Raw genomic sequence first — 20,663 nt, forward strand, 5'->3', positions numbered from 1 at the left:
GATGCGAATGGAGAAATTCCCTGGTTGTGGTTTTGAGTCCCACCAGAAGTGTGAATGGCCTCTTTTGCTCTGATGTCTCTGTGAGTCAGACATATGTTCAAAACTGGGGTCCACAAACTACTTCAGAAGCCTACCCCTCACATTCTGCTCATCTCCCTTATTGGACACAGCCAAGTCGGATCACAGAGTACTCTAGTAATTAGTTCAATTCACCGTTTTGAAATAAGGAGGATAACGAAAATGTATAGCGTCTGGGAGGTTTCGAGAATGGTTTGAAAACCACTGGCTTAGGCCAAAATCTGCTACTTCCTATTGTTGAGATCTAGCCTCTGGATGTGTGTTCAAAACAGTCTTTACAAATATGAATATTTGTGACCTGATCCAGCAAAATGAGTCACAGTGACCCAAATTTAAAAATTGAGATTTTGGTATTAATGGAAAGAGGACACCATAAGCTTTCAATTGATATCCTAGTCAAAGGCATACCTTGAATGGTTGTAAAGATATACACATTTGAATTATGGTCGTCTGCCCTCTTTTTCCAATTGAAAACCTGAGAAAATCGCTTTTGCCCGTTTTTTTGTTGATATCTTTCAAAATCCATTACATTTAAAGGGATGAACTATTTATTTTACAGCTTAATTTGACCAAAGACATTCATATATAAATGCTATTAAACCAGGCTGAAGCTCAAATTATTTTAAAGTTTTTATTTGAATAAATAATTTAACAGTAGGCCTACCTTTTACAAAAATGTACTAAAATCAGAAAGATTGAACAGAGGTGCTACAATTTTGCTTGAGAGAGAGGGTGTGTGTGTCTGTGTGTGTGTGTGTGTGTGTGCGTGTGTGTGTGTGAGAGAGAGAGAGAGAGAAAGTGAGAGTCAGAGAGACAAGGAAACAGATCAAATAATGCTAGTCTATGCAATCATATCTTAGTGTAGGCTAGTTGACAATAACAGCGTAACAAATTCATAACGGAGATACCAACAGTTAAATATTGGGTTAATCAAACACATTGTAATGGATTCTCCCTGCAGATAAATAGCTACACTCATTCACATTTGTCAATCACGTTATGTCAATCACGCGGGCACACTACGAAACTTTCATCCGTTATATAAAAACAATCGTAAGTTTTTCGCATCCGTAGCAAACAGTTTGAATGGTGTTTTGACAATTCGGAGCCACCGAATCAATACGAAAAAACGCATACGAAAAAAACGCGGACTCAGTGTGCAATGGCCAGGGGGCTTGATGACGCTTTGGCAACTTTGCTCGCTTTTGACAGCGACATTTCTCAAATTAATAATATTTAATCTTTCTGAGGAGATCTGCTAGCTTGTTTATTACACAGAGCGCTCGCTGTGAGTCTGACAGGAGGGTGGCTGGACCAATCGCGTGCCGGTCAGTCGAAACGGCTTCCCATCGACAAATGATCAGCATTTGTGTACATTTCTAAGCTTTTTGATTGGTTCTATACAACGTGTAACACCATTTAAAGAGCAGAGATAGTGACGTTTCAGGGAATACCCGGGAAATGCTCAGAGGTGACGAGAGGAGTTGAGAAAAGCAATGTTCATTTCCAGCTAATTTAGTAAAACTGTGTAAACTTTAATAGTAATTTAAATACCTTTACTCAGTTATCTGGACTACGAAACTTTGGGAGATTATTTTTGAATGTCTGTTCTTTGAAATTAGCAACAAAAAAAACAAACTATTATTTCATTGTTTTTCCACATAATCGGCCCATATCTTAAAATAGAACGTTGCGACTTCCGACTCATTTCGCCAGATCGAGTCACATTTAATTCATGAAAATCTTTCTGGATTTTGTCTTTCAGATCAGCTGAAAGCATAGCAAAAATTGCTTTCCATTTCTCCAAGCTGAGACAGAGGTTAGATGGATTGTAACTGGAGGTTCCAAAAACATTTCAGACACAAGTATTGAGAGTTTCAGATATTCCCTCGGATATCTCAGGTTTTGGAAATAATCCCCTAACCTCTTTCATGATGTAATCCGCTATTTTCCTGACCTGTAACCTCTTTTTTTTTATTTTATTTTTTTATTCCAATACATCGCAGAAGGTTTAGCAAGTGGCGCTGTGGCTTAGTTGGTCAAAGCGCCTGTCTTGTAAACAGGAGATTCTGGGTTTGAATCCCACCAGTGCCTGTGCCGTGGGATGTGGGCACCGCTCACCTACCCTTTTTACATACGTAAATCTTTGGATGCTGAACAGTGTGTATCTGCACAAAAAGTGGAAATCTAAGAAGTGATGTGCATGCAATAGCGTCTTAAAGCTTGGCTTTTTGTGGCTCTGTGGCGCAATGGATAGCGCATTGGACTTCTAGGTTGTGAATGGAGATATTCAAAGGTTGTGGGTTCGAGTCCCACCAGAGTCATGCATAGCCTCTTTTGCTCAGATGTCTTTGTGTTGGACAAGCATACGCTTAAACCCTTGGATCCACAAACTACTTCTGAAGCATCCCCTTCACGCTCTGCTTATTTCGCTTATTGCACACACCCAACTCGGATCATAGAGTACTCTACTAATTAGCTTAAGTCACCTATTTAAATAAGGGACATAACAAGAATGGGTTGAAATCCAATGGTTCAGGCCAAAATCTGCAACTACCTATTGTTGGCCACCTACCTAGCAAAAGAAAAAAAACATGCTTTCCATTTCTCCTAGCTGAAACAGCGTTTAGATGTATCGTAACTGAGAGTTTCGATCCAAAATGAAATGGTTTGAGATATTCCCATGTCCCTGAACAGAAGCTTGCACACCTTTCAGGTTTTGGAAATAACCCTCTAACTTCAAAGGGACCTATTCATGATGTAATCAGCTATTCTCCTGACGTGCTACCTCTTTTAGACTTTGTATACAAAAGCTTCGAGTCAGGGACAGCACCTGGCGCTGTGGCTTAGTTGGTCAAAGCGCCTGTCTAGTAAACAGGAGATCCTGGGTTCGAATCCCAGCAGTGCCTAATCTGTGGCTTTTAAGAGTAGTCGTTCAACCTTTTCAGATGTTAAAGTCTCGGCAGGAAAGACAATCTGGATCTCTCGGTTGCAAATGAAGGCTTTATAAAGGTTGTTGGTTTTTGGGTCCCACCTGAGTCACGAATGGTGTCCCTTTGCATAGACGTCTTTGCCAGACTGACATTTGCTTAAACCTGGGGTTTTCCAACTTTTTCAGGAGCCGACACAGCACATTTTTCTTGTTTTCCTTTTTGGGCACATACAAGTCAGATCATTGAGTACGTTACTAATCAGTCAATTATTTGATTCACCTGTTTTAAATGAGAGAGATATAAAAAAACATATATGTGGTGCAGATGCGCTTCAAGAATGGTTTGCAAGCCCCTGGCTTAGGGCCGAAATCTGCCCTATTGATAAAGTCAAGCCTATGGATATTTGTACAAACAAAGTCTTTACATATATGAAGAATAATACATGGATATCTTTCTGGATTTTGCCCTTTCATATCAGAAGAAAGCTCAGGAAACATTTTAGGCATGAGTGTTGTGTAGAGCCAAAATGAAATGAGTTCAGACATTCCCTTGAGGCCTGAAAGGCCATCATGTTTTGGAAACAATCCTCTTACCTCTAAGGGACCTCTTTCATAACGTAATCAGCTTTTTTCCTCATGTGCTACCTCTTTTAGACTTGTTTTACCAACAAATTTACCACACTTTCGTAACTGGCGCTGTGGCTTAGCTGGTCAAAGCGCCTGTCTCGTAAACAGGAGATCCTGGGTTCAAATCCCAGCAGTGCCTATGCCACAGAATATGGGAGTGCTTAAACTTCTCGCATATGAAAGTCTTTGCATGCCAAACAGTGTGTACCTGCACAAAATTGGAAAAACGAAGAAGTGCTGCGCATGCAATACTTCCTTGAAGTGGGTCATTTTATGGCTCTGTGGTGCAATTGATGGAGCTTTGGACTTCTAGGATGCGAATGGAGAAATTCCCTGGTTGTGGTTTTGAGTCCCACCAGAAGTGTGAATGGCCTCTTTTGCTCTGATGTCTCTGTGAGTCAGACATATGTTCAAAACTGGGGTCCACAAACTACTTCAGAAGCCTACCCCTCACATTCTGCTCATCTCCCTTATTGGACACAGCCAAGTCGGATCACAGAGTACTCTAGTAATGAGCTCAATTCACCGTTTTGAAATAAGGAGGATAACGAAAATGTGTAGCGTCTGGAAGGTTTCGAGAATGGTTTGAAAACCACTGGCTTAGGCCAAAATCTGCTATTTTCTATTGTCAAGTCAAGTCAAGTCATCTTCATTTATATAGCGCTTTTAACAATGGAGATTGTTTCAAAGCAGCTTTACAGAGATAAACATACATTTTACGGTAACAGAGATTGTTTTGGCTTTATAGCGATTTTGAATAATGTTATTTCTGGCTAAATTTGGGTTTGATTGATTCCCTTCCAGCAAAATTATCATTTGTTATTACATTAGGGGCCACTAAGACGACGGCGTTCTCTCTAAGCAGACTTTAAACGCGAACCTGTGACCTGATGGCGTTCACATGCGCATTAAAAATTGATTCTATAGTTATAATCGTTTGAATATGTGTGCACAGGTTTGTAATTTCCCTACAAACCATGCCTAAACAAACTACTTGTCTTGCCTATAAATTTGATACAGAATTTTATTTTATCACTTCGGTACGCGACCCGGATTTTCAACAACGCTTTATCTGTAGAGTGGGAAAGGGATCCTCCATAGGGAGAGGATAGTTGACACTTCAGCACTGCATTGTCATCGGGTCCAGGCGAATCTCCTTCGTCAGATCTGGATCCGGCAGGCTTCAGGAAAACCTCGGGATAAACAAAGACACTAAAGTTAGCGTAGATGCCATTCTTCTTATGATGTAACGAGTACATCTGGATTTAAGGGAAGTGTTCCCAGTTCCGGCTGACCTAATCTATGCAGCCTAACATTGAATTATCGAAGTCTATAATGTATTATGTGTATGCTAGGTCAAAGAGATGTGTTTTTAGTCTAGCTTTGAACTGACAGAGTGTGTCTGCTTCCTGGACAATGGTAGGAAGACTGTTCCAAAGTTTTGGTGCTAAATAGGAAAAGGATCTACCGCCAGCAGTCGATTTTGATATTCTAGGTATTATCAACTGGCCGGAATTTTGAGATCGCAGTAGACGTGAAGGACTATAATGCGTTAAGAGCTCGCTCAAGTACTGCGGAGCTAAACCATTTAGTGCTTTGTAAGTAATCAACAATATTTTAAAATTTATACGATGTTTAATAGGGAGCCAATGCAGTGTTGACAGAACCGGGCTAATATGGTCATATTTCCTGGTTCTGGTAAGAACTCGAGCTGCTGCGTTTTGAACTAGCTGTAGTTTATTTATTAAGCGTGCAGGGCAACCACCCAGTAGAGCATTACAATAATCTAGCCTTGATGTCATGAACGCATGAACTAATTGTTCTGCATTTGTTAATGAGAGCATATGGTGTAATTTAGATATGTTTTTAAGATGGAAAAATGCGGTTTTACAGATACTAGACACGTGACTTTCAAATGAGAGATTGGTATCAAAGAGCACACCCAGGTTCCTAACCGACGACGAAGACTTAACAGAGCAGCCATCAAGTGTTAGACAGTATTCTAGGTCAGTGGTTCCCAAAGTAGGGGTCGCGACCCCCCGGGGGGGGCGTGAGACAGCGAGGGGGGGTCGCGAGATGATTTCCAAGGGACCGATCGGTATTTATGGAAAGGTCCACCGGAGGAAAATAGGGGAGGGTCATGTCTTTTTATTCTTTGTTGAGGGGAGGGTCATTCAACTTTTTGTATCCATGAAAACAGCAAAATTTCAAATATTTTTTCCATGTAGCTTTGTAGCTCTCTCGGTCTCGGTTCCCCATCGCTATCAGATGGGTCTCCAAACAAAAATCCAGTTTAGCGCTGTCTGACAGTGCGCGCGCGCGCTTCAGTGCGCGCTCAGAAAAAGTACATCATGTACAGAACGCCAATGAAATGTTTACCTGGCATAGCTTTAAAGCACGATTAAATAATTAACTTTTGTGATTGCGAATAAGTGCAGTGTCCTGTGAGTGTAACTCTACCGCTGCATTAACATGTGATATGAATGTACTTTGAGTGTTTGAGTGTATTGGGACTGAAGCGCCAGAACTGCAGCTGATATAATGTGCGCTGTAGCACGATACTTCCATATTTTAGTTTCCATTCTTATTGAGTTTCCACAACAATGTTAGTGAGTAAATACTGAAATTGCCACCATAACAGTGGAGTGTGATGTGACGTAGGGCTATCACATTTTTAAATTACTATTAGTATTATTTGAAGTTAAAATAATCGGAAATACGCAGACCTACACCAAAAAACTATTTGAGGATAAATTATTTAAAATTGGGCAATTCCAGCGTTATGGACGTGACATTTGCAGTCAAAACTTGAAATATAAATGATCAGAAAATGTATTTTCTCAGAAAATGTATATACGAAACGTCTGTTTATAGGCTATCCATACAGTTATTACTACGCGCAGTGATATGGAACTAATGCGGTCAAAACTACTTTAGCCGTGCGTTTCCCTGAAAATAATTGCACACCTTATAACGTTCTCAACCAATCAGAATCAAGCATGTAACAGCCCTGTAGTATAAATATAAAATAATATAATGGTTGTTTTGACTGTTGTGTTCTTTTGTGTTGTAAGTATGCCTATTAGTGCGTGTGCACAGTTTCACGCAATGTTTGTATACTTTAACCACCTCCGAGGATAGTAGGGGTCGCGAGTCACTCGCACCTTTATTTTGGGGGTCGTGGGCTGAAAAGTTTGGGAACCCCTGTTCTAGGTTATTACGTGTGGAAGTTTTTTGTCCAATAATTAGAATCTCTGTTTTTTTCAGAATTTAGTAGTAGGAAATTACTAGTCATCCAATTTTTTATATTGGCTATGCATTCCGTTAATTTTGTGAATTGGTAAGTTTCGTCGGGGCGTGAAGAAATATAGAGCTGAGTATCATCAGCATAACAGTGAAAACTAATTCCATGTTCCCTAATGATATCTCCTAAGGGTAGCATGTACAGAGTGAACAGCAACGGTCCTAGTACTGAGCCTTGTGGTACGCCATACTGAACTTGTGATCGAAAAGACATATCTTCATTTATTGCTACAAACTGATAACGGTCAGATACGTATGATTTAAACCATGCTAGTGCAACTCCACTAATGCCAACATAATTTTCTAGTCTATTTAAAAGAATGTTGTGGTCAATAGTATCAAATGCAGCACTAAGATCAAGTAACACTAATAGAGAGATACAACCACGATCGGATGATAAGAGCAAATCATTTGTGACTCTGATGAGAGCTGTCTCGGTACTATGGTACGGTTTGAATCCTGACTGAAAATCCTCGCAGATATCATTTCTTTCTAGAAAGGAACACAGTTGTGAGGATACTGCTTTTTCTAATATCTTTGATAGAAAAGGCAGATTCGAGATCGGCCTGTAATTGACTAATTTTGTATGATCAAGTTGCGGTTTTTTAACAAGCGGTTTTAATATAGCCAGCTTAAATGTTTTTGGTACGTATCCTAGAGACAAAGACGAATTAATGATAGTAAGAAGAGGATCTATGACCTCTGGAAGCATCTCTTTCAGTAGCTTAGTCGGTATAGGGTCTAACATACATGTTGTCGATTTAGATGATTTAACAAGTTTAGAAAATTCGTCCTCTCCTATGGCAACAAATGAATCAAATTTTTCCTCATGGAGACTACAATGCACTGTCTGTTGCGATACTGTGGTAGACGGTTGCATAGTTATAATTTTGTCCCTGATATTATCGATCTTATAAGTGAAGAAGTTCATAAAGTCATTACTGCTGTGTTGCTTGTACACTTCTGAGCTTGAAGCTTTCTTTTTCGTTAGTTTAGCCACTGTTTCAAATAAATACCTAGGATTATGTTTATTTTCTTCTAATAGGGTTGAAAAATAAGCAGATCTAGCAGCTTTTAAAGCCTCTCTGTAAGCAATCGAGCTCTCTTTCCATGAAATCCGAAATACCTCTAGTTTAGTTTTCTTCCAGTTGCGCTCCATTTTTCTGGCTGCTCTCTTAAGGGCCTGGGTGTGCTCGTTGTACCACGGAGTTGAACTATTTTCTTTAATCTTCTTTAAGCGCAATAGAGCAACTGCGTCTAAAGTGCTGGAAAAGAGAGAGTTAAAAGTTTCTGTTGCAATATCGAGTTCTTCTAAGCTATCTGGGATGCTGAGATGATGAAACTGATTATGAAGATTATTGATAAAGCAATCTTTAGTGGCAGAAGTTATAGGTCTAACGTATTTATAACACGGAGTCGGCTTTGCAGCCTTGGCTATATGTAATTTACATGAGACTAGATCATGATCTGAGATGTCATCGCTCTGCTGCAGAATTTCAACAGCATCAACATCTATTCCATGTGATAGTATTAGATCTAGAGTATGATTATGATTATTGTTGAGATCTAGCCTCTGGATGTGTGTTCAAAACAGTCTTTACACATATGAATATTTAATTCATGAAAATCTTTCTGGATTTTGTCTTTCAGATCAGCTGAAAGCATAGCAAAAATTGCTTTCCATTTCTCCAAACTGAGACAGAGTTTAGATGGATTGTAACTGGAGGTTCCAAAAACATTTCAGACACAAGTATTGAGAGTTTCAGATATTCCCTCGGATATCTCGGGTTTTGGAAATAATCCCCTAACCTCTTTCATGATGTAATCCGGTATTTTCCCCGCGCAGGTTCGAATCCTGCCGACTACGTTTGACAGCATGTGCCTGCTTTAGGTTGAAACCTTCTGGAGGCCTTGCTAAAACTTTAGGAAAAGCAAAAAAGTCCCTGTGACAATAGTACCCTTGAAAAGAGTTATGTTGGCAAGGAATAGTTTTGTCTGCAAGCTAAAGATGACAAGGGTCCTTTTGTACTCAGACACACGTCGGGGACACCAGATTTCTAGTCCATCGCCTTAACCACTCGGCCACGACTACAAGCTGGCTGAAGGGGGCTTGTCATTTCACTTGGTGCCTTGCAGCGTCGCTGCCCGAGGCCAGTGCAGGTGCAGTGCACGAACTCAACAGCAAAACGTAGCGCTCCTCTATAAAAAGAGGCTCGATCGCCCGAACAGGGACTTGAACCCTGGACCCTCAGATTAAAAGTCTTATGCTCTACCGACTGAGCTATCCGGGCTCTTGCCCGAGATGCGTGCGTGTTGCGTGGGAACGCACATCAAAATGAATCGTATCGGCTGAAAGAAAAAAAAAAGATTCTCCCATGCATCGCATTCAATTCTTCGACGATTAAGAACGGCCGTCAAACGTCTGCTATGTCAAAATATACTTGCGCATTAGTGGGAATGCAGCCTATTAGACGGATAATAATAATCAACCGATTATTATTATCAGTGGCAATTCACTCAAACATCCAGAGCACGTCAAGGACGCCCCGTGCAACAACAAAAAAAAGTGGTCTGACGGACGGGGTGAGGAGAGGTGGTAACGTGGAGCTCAATTTCAAAGGCACCCAGAAAAACTTGCCGTGACCCGGATTCTAACCGGGGTTGCTGCGGCCACAACGCAGAGTACTAACCACTATACGATCACGGCGAGCTACCGGTCTCCCCGACGTGTGGCTGAGTACAAAAGGGCCCTTGTCATCTTTAGCTTGCAGACAAAACTGTTCCTTGCCAACATAACTCTTTTCAAGGGTAATATTGTCACAGTGACTTTTTTTTCTTTTCCTAAAGTTTTAGCAAGGTTTCAACCTAAAGCAGGCGCATGCTGTCAAACTTAGTCGGCAGGATTCGAACCTGCGCGGGGATACCCCAATGGATTTCTAGTCCATCGCCTTAACCACTCGGCCACGACTACAAGCTGGCTGAAGGGGGGTTGTCATTTTGCTTGCTGCCATGCAGCGTCGCTGCCCGAAGCCAGTGCAGGTGCAGTGCACGAACTCAACAGCAAAACGTTGCTCTCCTCAAAAAAAAGAGGCTCGATCGCCCAAACAGGGACTTGAACCCTGGACCCTCAGATTAAAAGTCTGATGCTCTACCGACTGAGCTATCCAGGCTTTTGCCCGAGATGCGTGCGTGTTGCGTGGGAACCCACATCAAAATGAATCGTATCGGCTGAAAGAAAAAAAAAAGATTCTCCCATGCATCGCATTCAATTCTTCGACGATTAAGAACGGCCGTCCAAACGTCTGCTATGTCAAAATATACTTGCGCATTAGTGGGAATGCAGCCTATTAGACGGCTAATAATAATCAACTGACGATAATGCTAGGAAAAAGAACAACATCTCACTTCTTCTTGTCTGGAAAGCATCTTTACATGCTTTAATGCTGTGGACTTGCCGCGCTCTTTTCGTTATTGTAAACTTGCTTCAAAGGCGCAGTTGTTTGGAGCAAATAGCAAGTCCACTGCACTCTAGGTAACAGCCAGCGAGTGTACTGACACCTAGCGATTAGAAAGTATACCAGCACCATATTCTCTCTGAAGCAAGATTCTTCCAAACTAAATGGGAGCGTTTGGTTTTCAGTCTTTTCTCTGAGGGTTCAAACCTGAGAGCTCGTGCTCTCAAAGAAGGTCCCAGTGGCAATTCACTCAAACATCCAGAGCACGTCAAGGACGCACCGTGCAACAACAAAAAAAAGTGGTCTGACGGACGGGGTGAGGAGAGGTGGTAACGTGGAGCTCAATTTCAAAGGCACCCAGAAAAACTTGCCGTGACCCGGATTCGAACCGGGGTTGCTGCGGCCACAACGCAGAGTACTAACCACTATACGATCACGGCGAGCTACCGGTCTCCCCGACGTGTGGCTGAGTACAAAAGGGCCCTTGTCATCTTTAGCTTGCAGACAAAACTATTCCTTGCCAACATAACTCTTTTCAAGGGGAATATTGTCACAGTGACTTTTTTTCTTTTCCTAAAGTTTTAGCAAGGTTTCAACCTAAAGCAGGCGCATGCTGTCAAACGTAGTCGGCAGGATTCGAACCTGCGCGGGGATACCCCAATGGATTTCGAGTCCATCGCCTTAACCACTCGGCCACGACTACAAGCTGGCTGAAGGGGGCTTGTCATTTCACTTGGTGCCTTGCAGCGTCGCTGCCCGAAGCCAGTGCAGGTGCAGTGCACGAACTCAACAGCAAAACGTTGCGCTCCTCAAAAAAAAGAGGCTCGATCGCCCAAACAGGGACTTGAACCCTGGACCCTCAGATTAAAAGTCTGATGCTCTACCGACTGAGCTATCCGATGCGTGCGTGTTGCGTGGGAACCCACATCAAAATGAATCGTATCGGCTGAAAGAAAAAAAAAAGATTCTCCCATGCATCGCATTCAATTCTTCGACGATTAAGAACGGCCGTCCAAACGTCTGCTATGTCAAAATATACTTATGCATTAGTGGGAATGCAGCCTATTAGACGGCTAATAATAATCAACCGACGATAATGCTAGGAAAAAGAACAACATCTCACTGCTTCTTGTCTGGAAAGCATCTTTACATGCTTTAATGCTGTGGACTTGCCGCGCTCTTTTCGTTATTGTAAACTTGCTTCAAAGGCGCAGTTGTTTGGAGCAAATAGCAAGTCCACTGCACTCTAGGTAACAGCCAGCGAGTGTACTGACACCTAGCGATTAGAAAGTATACCAGCACCATATTCTCTCTGAAGCAAGATTCTTCCAAACTAAATGGGAGCGTTTGGTTTTCAGTCTTTTCTCTGAGGGTTCAAACCTGAGAGCTCGTGCTCTCAAAGAAGGTCCCAGTGGCAATTCACTCAAACATCCAGAGCACGTCAAGGACGCACCGTGCAACAACCAAAAAAAGTGGTCTGACGGACGGGGTGAGGAGAGGTGGTAACGTGGAGCTCAATTTCAAAGGCACCCAGAAAAACTTACCATGACCCGGATTCGAACCGGGGTTGCTACGGCCACAACGCAGAGTACTAACCACTATACGATCACGGCGAGCTACCGGTCTCCCCGACGTGTGGCTGAGTACAAAAGGGCCCTTGTCATCTTTAGCTTGCAGACAAAACTATTCCTTGCCAACATAACTCTTTTCAAGGGTAATATTGTCACAGTGACTTTTTTTCTTTTCCTAAAGTTTTAGCAAGGTTTCAACCTAAAGCAGGCGCATGCTGTCAAACGTAGTCGGCACGATTCGAACCTGCGCAGGGATACCCCAATGGATTTCTAGTCCATCGCCTTAACCACTCGGCCACGACTACAAACTGGTTGAAAGGGGCTTGTCATTTCGCTTAGTGCCTTGCAGCGTCGCTGCCCGAGGCCAGTGCAGGTGCAGTGCACGAACTCAACAGCAAAACGTAGCGCTCCTCAAAAAAAAGAGGCTCGATCGCCCGAACAGGGACTTGAACCCTGGACCCTCAGATTAAAAGTCTGATGCTCTACCGACTCCGCCAAAGCTGGGGAACAATAGTCTGTATAAGATGGGGAAGAATTGAGGGGGAGGGGCGCGAGGGGAGAGGCGCGAGGGGAGGGGCGCGAGGTTCGATCCCCAGCAAGAACATGAGTTTTCTTGCTGGGTCTAATGTCTTTTTTATTCATTTCAAGATTTATTTAGTGCAATATAAGGGATGCAGTTCAGCTTGCAGGCAATTAACCATTTATTTAATTATGAACACATTGCATTTAAATTTTTTCTTCTTTTGATCAAAAGGAGGTACTGAACCACATTTTTAGGGACTTCCCAATGATCTAACTTTATAAACACTCTGCATTGATGACCCAGTATTATCAAATGGTAGAATGGAAGAACATTTAGTGTACTGATATATTGCAGGAGTATCTAATAATGATTAATAGTAAACTACCACCTATTACTGTAACCTTGATTTAAAAAATAAATAAACAGTATGGGCATTCTGCATGTATCTCTTCTTTTATGTAATTTGACTTCGAACACTCCACCTAAGCCTGCTATATCACATCACTGTCACTATCAGCCATTAACAAAACAATAAACATAAAACAGATCAATAAAATATTTAAAAAATATTTTTTATTCTTTTCACGTCGAAATATAAAACATATAATGTACACTTTATAATATACATACAAATATACAACATTCAACAAAATATGTACAAACAAATCACGTTTGGTATAGTATTTAAAATAAATCACTATTTACAAGTAAAAAGAAAACAAACAAACAGAACTGAACTATATACAACCCATTAACCTAGAACAAATACAACAGTTTGTGTATATGTTGTGGGCAGCACAATGAATCACAATCAAATTGAATAAAAAAAAATAATAAAAAATCAAAAAATCAAATAAAAAATAGTGCAATTATTTCGGTATTAGTTTTGCAAAACAACTAAATATTTTACTATAATAAAAACAAAATTTTCACAACATAAAATACAATGATGTACTATTTTCTCATCATTCTAAGCCACTGCTCTTTGGTTAGGGTCTCCCTGTTTGGGCAGTAAATTCTGCCTTTGAACTGGCTATGGCCAGTGTCTGTGGTGTGTGGCTCTCCACATTTAGTGCATCTGTTGGATGTGACTGTTCTAGTGTATTTACGCTTTTCTTTTTGTGGAGTGTCTTGCATTTGACAAGGGCCAGTTGTGCTCTCAGAATGTGGTGTGCAAACTCTACTGGGTGCAGTGGTCTGGGGTGGCGGCAGAAGCAGAATGCTACTTGCTGTAGTGGTTGGTGGCACTATTAGTGGCATGTAAAAAACTCCTGGCTGAGCTGTATGTTGTTTTGGCTGTATGGTTCTCAGCTCAGCTCTATCTTTGACAACTAGCTTGGTTTTTGCCAACCCAGCCGTGTCAGGTGGCATGTTGTAAGTGTGTTCATGCATGTGTGGTGTGACTTGAGTGGGCCTAGTGTTTACTGGGAGTAGTGGTTCACTGGCAACAGGGCGTTCATCAGGCAGTACCAACCCTTGCATCAGAATTGCAACTTCTTGTGCCTTGAATCTTTTGTCATGCCACTGTATCAACGTGGTCTGATTTACAGTAACAAGTTGCAGAGTTGTATCTTTCATAATAATGCCGTTGATTAAAATGAGCTGTCGAATCTTTTTATAATCATTTAGAATTAGTGACCATCTTGAAAGGGTTTGGTGTCCAATTTTCTTGGGGCTATTATGAATGTTGCACAATCTGATAAATATTGTTTCTACAAGACGGCTGCAGTTTGGCCACTGAGCAGCTGAACCAGTAGAACCAAGTACACACCTTTTTGTGCTTTCAACTCCTGCAAATACAGCCTTCTTTTTCGGAGACCTAAACCGACCAGTGAGCAGTCTCTCCTGATGTCGAGCAGCGTAAGAAATCCGGTCCTTATCGTGTTGCTCCAAGTTCTGCCAAAGACCCACAATGGTGCTGGCCTGCTGATTGGTAAGAGTGAGGCCTTTTTCATTTCTTAGCTCCACCAAGTATTCCGCAAGCTCATCAACACGATCCATTCCTGCCAAACTCTGTTCATCCACGGCCTAGGAGGAAGTATTACATTAGATTTGAAGTATTTCAAGAAGGTCAAACATCAATAAATATAAAGCATACTGGTATTTCTCTTACAACTTGCTCTGAAGATGTAGATTGTCCAGGTAACCCAGACTGGACCCCCAGCAGGTGAGTGGACTGGACAGGAGGAGCAGACACATGTTGGACCCCCAGCAGGTGAGCGGACTGGACAGGAGGAGCAGACGCATGTTGGACCCCCAGCAGGTGAGTGGACTGGACAGGGGGAGCAGGTGCAGACGGGACCCCCAGCAGGTGAGTGGACTGGACAGGAGGAGCGGGTGCAGATGGGACCCCCAGCAGGTGAGTGGACTGGACAGGAGGAGCAGACGCATGTTGGACCCCCAGCAGGTGAGTGGACTGGACCGGAGGAGCAGACGCATGTTGGACACCCAGCAGGTGAGTGGACTGGACAGGAGGAGCAGACGCATGTTGGACCCCCAGCAGGTGAGTGGACTGGACAGGAGGAGCAGACGCATGTTTGACCCCCAGCAGGTGAGTGGACTGGACAGGAGGAGCAGACGCATGTTGGACCCCCAGCAGGTGAGTGGACTGGACAGGAGGAGCAGATGCATGTTGGACCCCCAGCAGGTGAGTGGACTGGACAGGAGGAGCAGACGCATGTTGGACCCCCAGCAGGTGAGTGGACTGGACAGGAGGAGCGGGTGCAGATGGGACCCCCAGCAGGTGAGTGGACTGGACAGGAGGAGCGGACTGACCAGAAAGCTCAGGAGCACAAGAAGCAGGTAGCACTGAGATCATATCAGATGTGTCCAAAAGTAAATCGGCAAGAGTGACCTCAATATGTTCAAGTTCTTCAAAGCCCTCATCAGTCTCTACTGGCTCTTCCAACTGCTCCAGCAATGTATTTGCCTCCTCGGAGTCTGGCGCCATACACTGTAGAGGTTCATTGTTCTGCCTCAACAGGTACTGCACTCCAATCAGTTCACCTGAAAATGCAAAACCAATATGAAAAAAAAAAAAAAAAAAAAACTACATAGAAACAGAGAAAGAACTATGAGCATAAACATACAATATTAAATATGAATACCTGTGTACTTTGCGGGTGGTGTAAAAGAAGGAATCAGCTTCCTGCCAAAAACCTTCTCATAATCTTTATTCACGCTGTGAACCAGCTCGCCCGAGTATGTGCGCAGGCCCGAGGTCTCTGCCTCCAGAGCAGCTGCTGCCCTGTTGTGGTTCCAGCGATGTAGCCCATCTAGTAGGTAGATCTGGAAGTTGAGCGAGTTTGCACTGTTTCCTAAAGTAAATACAAAAAAACGGCAAAAAGGAATAAGTTCAAGTATTTCTGTTAAACATAAACATTATTGAGTTGCACGTACCTGGAATGAACCGGTTTAAGTGACAGTGGAATGACTCCAAAGATGTAGAACCTCTGGCACAGCGCAGTGTCTGCAGTTGCACTCCTCCCTTGGTGATGGTGCCAGTCTGTGTGTACAGCGCCACACCAGGTGGGTCCTGAATGCACTTAACATGTCTCTTCTGAACACGCCAGATGTGCTGCATTCTGATGGGGTCCAGAAGAGGAACACCAAGGGCATCCTTACCCTTGTCACTGATGAGCTCACTGATAAGCTGATCCAACAGCCGGATGGTTTGGTCTTCTCCACGAGTCCTCCTCCTGCAGTGCTGCTCTAACTCTTCTTTTTTTATGTGCCGATCTAGCTGCTTCTCCGTCAGAGCCATCAGGCCTTGCTCTTTTAGCTGTGCTCTTTTTGCCTCTCTCAACTTGTTGACATCAGCAGCATCCCACTCAAAAATACATGCTGATATGCGAGCCATGAAAGTGGGATAGAGCTGGTGTGCATCAGTGGTGCATCCCACAGCCAGGCGTCGCATATAGTGCCAGATGTCGAGGCGAACAATCAAGTTAGGCCATCCAGCAAATCTGGCCTTCAGCTTGGTCTCACCCACATCCTTGCAGCAGCCACAGTCCACATAGAGAGCAACAGGAGGGTCTACACCTGCAGCTTTATACCTGCGAGAAATAATTATCAAAAATAATTAAAGAATTTCATCATCAAACAACAGTAAATTACAAATGCAAATTGTAAATAGTAAATTCTAAACTAAGGACAAGTTAAATTACATGTAAGTGAAAATGTATTACAGGTAACATACCTGTCTACCAAGCCAGCTGCCATAAGATCCAAACCTGGTCCCTCACCAGCAGTCAAGACACTGATGAGCACTTGACCCATCTCGTTACCAACGGATGTCAGCCACTGTGCAGTGCCTTTTGCCGGTCCTGAGAGCTTTTTAGTGATCTAAAACAAACATATATATTAAACCAATAGTAGCAACACCTTCAGTGGTTCTATTGCATTAATATAGAGCTTATGCGTGTAATGTCATAAAAAAATTTAGTGGTTATCTCTGCAATGTTCTTCTTGTTTTAATCTTTGAATTGTCCCTCAATTTGACATTCCATCTTATGTTATTGTTTAAGTTGTTCATTCATTTGAGGTTCCATTTCTATTTAGATTTAAATATAAATAGAATTTGCATAACCTCAATACAATAATAATTAAAGATGTACCTTTCTGGTGGAATCCAGTTTTAAGATGGATCCATAAGTGGAGGTGATACTAGCCTTGATATCCTCCAGCCTGAACAGGATGTCTTGGCTGTACACCACTGAAAGCCACTTATACTGTAGCTGGGAATTGCCACAGGTTGGGGAGGCTCTTCAAATGTTGGTGGCATCAGGCAACTTTTGCTGGTAAAAGAAGCACACTCGCTGGTATACCGCGCAACCCTTTTCAGCCACTCTTCACTGTGGTTCTCTTTCAATTGGCCAATCAGTCGGACAGGGCCATTCCCCAGACCACGTTCCCGTAGGAGGCGTATCACCCTGATGTCACAGGCATATCTGTAATAAGAAATAAATTAAATATACATGGATAAGCAACTGACAAAAATCACACAATAATGTAACATACCGGCGGGTAAGAATGACCCTAAACTCAGAACGATGGGCCATGTCCAGCTGCTCAAGTATTTCCCTATTCCAAGACAGGTAGCTGCGGCGGCACTTGGAGCAAATCAGAGTCTCTGTGACCAGGTTGTAAAAGCGGTCAATGTCAAGGACCTGACGCACCCGTCTGTGAAGACCTCCACTAGTCAGAGGGCTTTTACAGGCTTGGTCCGCGCACAGCAGCCTGACTTTCCACAGCCTATACGGCATCCACAGCAGTAAGGGATGGGCAAAAAATCTGGCTGATGTTGGTGCCTGGTGGTAAATAAGGGATGGCTGTGGAGGGAAATACCACAACTGGAGATGATCCTGGAGCTCCAAATTCCCACGAGCACCAACTCTGAACAATCCTGTGGAGACCCATTGGTGATCCTCCTGGGGCATGGTTTTAGGCCACAGGAGAGGAACTGCAGCAGAGTGCTCAGGCTGGAATGCGCTCTGTAGACAGAAAAGGACAGGTCAAATAAAGACAAAAAATACTAACCAAACATAGTAACAAGTGCAATGTTTTACCACATTCACTCCTAAACTCTGCCCCTCCACTGGCCGATGCCGTTGTTTTGGAGGCGGTAATGGAGGAGCAAGAAAAAATGATTCTGCACTTGGAGGCTGTGGTGGAGAGATGGTTTGAGGAGGACCACCTGCTAGCACTGGAGCCTCACACACACGGGCAGCTGCATTTGTAGCAGTGGTTGAATGAGTCTAAAAATACAAGGTATAAAAAAATTGTATCATTGGAATTTTTTTTTGTAGCAAAGAAATAATAATTATTTATTACTTACATGAGCTTTCCGTCCAACATGTAAATTTGGCTTTGCACTCTCCACATGCTTTCCACCAAATCTGGACTTATTAAACTTTAAAGAGAGAAGTATTAATATGACAACTGTTCACCATTTTAAAACACATGCCATCATATGTACCGAGGAAAGGGTGAGCTTGGGCCTTTTCACCAAACTTGCGGGTGTAGTGTCAGCTGTGGGACGTTCTACTGGAGCAGTGGTTGGGAGCTGAAATATGACAAGAATATAAAATATTTCCGTTATGAATTCTCTCTCACATAAAGCTATAAAATCTACCTACCATTAAGGAGCTACATTGACCACTAGTTGATTGGTCTGCACTGCTTGTGGGTCTAGATGAGGCTGTAGGCACTTGCTGCTGCATAACAAAAATGTATAAAACAGTGCATATATACAGTATGAAATACAGTATGAAAGACTTAGAAAGATGATGGACAAAATCACCAGTGATTTAAAGAAAGCACAATACTACTGTTCTATTCTATGTTAATAGTATAAACAATAATGTATAAGAACCCCTTTCATGCAAATGACGTGACAAATTTAGATGTGGTTTTTTTATTCAGTTATTAGTGATGTAGTTAGTTTCAACCTTATGACCTTCTTTTACCTACTATGCAATTTCCTCTGCTGTGGAACAGACCTGTTGCCAAACCAACCCAGATAGAAACAACAGAAATTGTCCAAGAATACATTAATGTTAAGAAATACCACATCTTTATATTGTGTGCACACTGCATCAACTGTAGTTAAACTGAAAGAGCCCAAATTAGCCTACCTTATGAGGATGAAATCCACACAAACACATCTGTGGCTGGGAGAAAAGCGTTAGCTGTCCTCTCAGCTGCAAAGGGCACTTCTCTATCTGTAAACAAAACAAAAGATGCCACTTATATTTATTTGTACAAGTTCTTGTTTTATGCTCATACTGTACATACTGAAAATATAATATGTCTACTACTCAAAATTAATATATATATATATATATATATTCCTTTTGATACTTTTTCTACATACCTTCTGATACAGACTGTACCACTTCTTTTGCCTTGGAGCAGGTCGGTTACCTGCATCTGATGGCCAGACACCAGTGGAGGCAAAAGACCTAAAGCGCGAGACCCACTCAGTATCATTCATAGCCTTGTGGCTTTTGGATTGTTGTTTGGACATTTTCTGTAATGACAGATACGCAGTTTTATTCATGTTATAGTGTAATTACATTAAGTCATCATGGCAAGGGCCCAAAATGAGGGATTACAGAGATGTTTTACGGAGGCAATCTTACTACTCCTAAAAAATAGAAAACGTAAGCCATTTCATTAACAATAAATAAAATAACTATAAATAACATACCTGAGCGGAATATAAATAACAGCGGGATATAAATAACTTAAGCGGTGTTTGTGCTCAAAGATTGACAAAAATTGACTACGTGGTCATTTTTCCTGGTCCAAAATGACCGCCACATTATAGCAGTTTATAAATCCAAAATAATGCATACTGTATATATCATCACCTAATGTTGTGATAGATCATGTGATAGAGTTTTTGTAAACATTACAAATTTTGAACTTCTATTTGCTATTTATGGCCTGTATGCCTCATTGACCTGGGCTCATACAAATTGTTTTGTAGTAAAACGTATAATGTAACTGTTATGGATTATTTTGACTATAACAAATACTCAGATTAAACATTGTGTTATTTCAACTGTGCCCATGTGTTAAAATGAACATGTGCCTGAATTTTATTTTATATACTTATTGTATTCTCATCCATTCACTTATGACTGGTCATTTTTTACCACAAGTGTATAAAAGTTAAACAAACACCCAACAGTTAGAGACATTATCCAAATTTATTTTGTTACATTTTATGCCAGTGTTACAGTAGACTAGTACAATGAGATTAATTGTACATTGATTTATCCATTTCCTATAAAGTAACAAACACTATCAGATATGCTATTTTACTAGTTAATCCTGTCAGAAAACAAAATAAGTTTCGTTACTGACAAAAATGTACAATTGCCAAGCTCGATGATAACGTTAGCTATAGCTAACGTAACGTTAGCTAACGTTACCTATACAAAAAAAATAAGGTTTGCTTGCTGACTGAAGTTACACAAAGTCAGACAAAATCGAATAAAACTATTTACATTACAAATTGAGCTGCGACAATTATACCCTATTACTTACAATTACAGTTAACGTTAACCTACCTGATCGTTTTACGGAGCAATCTTGCTATTCCTAAAATACAGAAAACGTTCATTAACAATAAATACAATAACTATAAATAACATAACGTTACCTGA

At 41.8% G+C, this 20,663-nt stretch overlaps 7 non-coding genes across 7 annotated transcripts; 4 read left to right on the plus strand and 3 right to left on the minus strand.

Moving 5' to 3' along the window:
• Positions 1-2,098: 2,098 nt before the first annotated feature.
• Positions 2,099-2,172, plus strand: trnat-ugu (transfer RNA threonine (anticodon UGU)). Its single transcript has one exon. It is a non-coding gene; the product is annotated as a tRNA-Thr (tRNA).
• A 141-nt stretch (positions 2,173-2,313) lies between these two features.
• trnar-ucu (transfer RNA arginine (anticodon UCU)) lies at positions 2,314-2,402 on the plus strand. Its single transcript is given in 2 exon segments — positions 2,314-2,350; positions 2,367-2,402. It is a non-coding gene; the product is annotated as a tRNA-Arg (tRNA).
• A 511-nt stretch (positions 2,403-2,913) lies between these two features.
• On the plus strand, positions 2,914-2,987 carry trnat-agu (transfer RNA threonine (anticodon AGU)). The gene has a single exon. It is a non-coding gene; the product is annotated as a tRNA-Thr (tRNA).
• Positions 2,988-3,702: 715 nt separating this feature from the next.
• On the plus strand, positions 3,703-3,776 carry trnat-cgu (transfer RNA threonine (anticodon CGU)). The gene has a single exon. It is a non-coding gene; the product is annotated as a tRNA-Thr (tRNA).
• Positions 3,777-10,037: 6,261 nt separating this feature from the next.
• On the minus strand, positions 10,038-10,110 carry trnak-uuu (transfer RNA lysine (anticodon UUU)). The gene has a single exon. It is a non-coding gene; the product is annotated as a tRNA-Lys (tRNA).
• Positions 10,111-10,763: 653 nt separating this feature from the next.
• trnah-gug (transfer RNA histidin (anticodon GUG)) lies at positions 10,764-10,835 on the minus strand. The gene has a single exon. It is a non-coding gene; the product is annotated as a tRNA-His (tRNA).
• A 181-nt stretch (positions 10,836-11,016) lies between these two features.
• trnas-cga (transfer RNA serine (anticodon CGA)) lies at positions 11,017-11,098 on the minus strand. The gene has a single exon. It is a non-coding gene; the product is annotated as a tRNA-Ser (tRNA).
• Positions 11,099-20,663: the final 9,565 nt, after the last annotated feature.

Source organism: Rhinichthys klamathensis, unplaced genomic scaffold (assembly GCF_029890125.1).
Source record: "Rhinichthys klamathensis goyatoka isolate OS25496 unplaced genomic scaffold, OSU_Roscu_1.1 h1tg000313l_1, whole genome shotgun sequence".
NCBI lineage: Eukaryota > Metazoa > Chordata > Actinopteri > Cypriniformes > Leuciscidae > Rhinichthys > Rhinichthys klamathensis.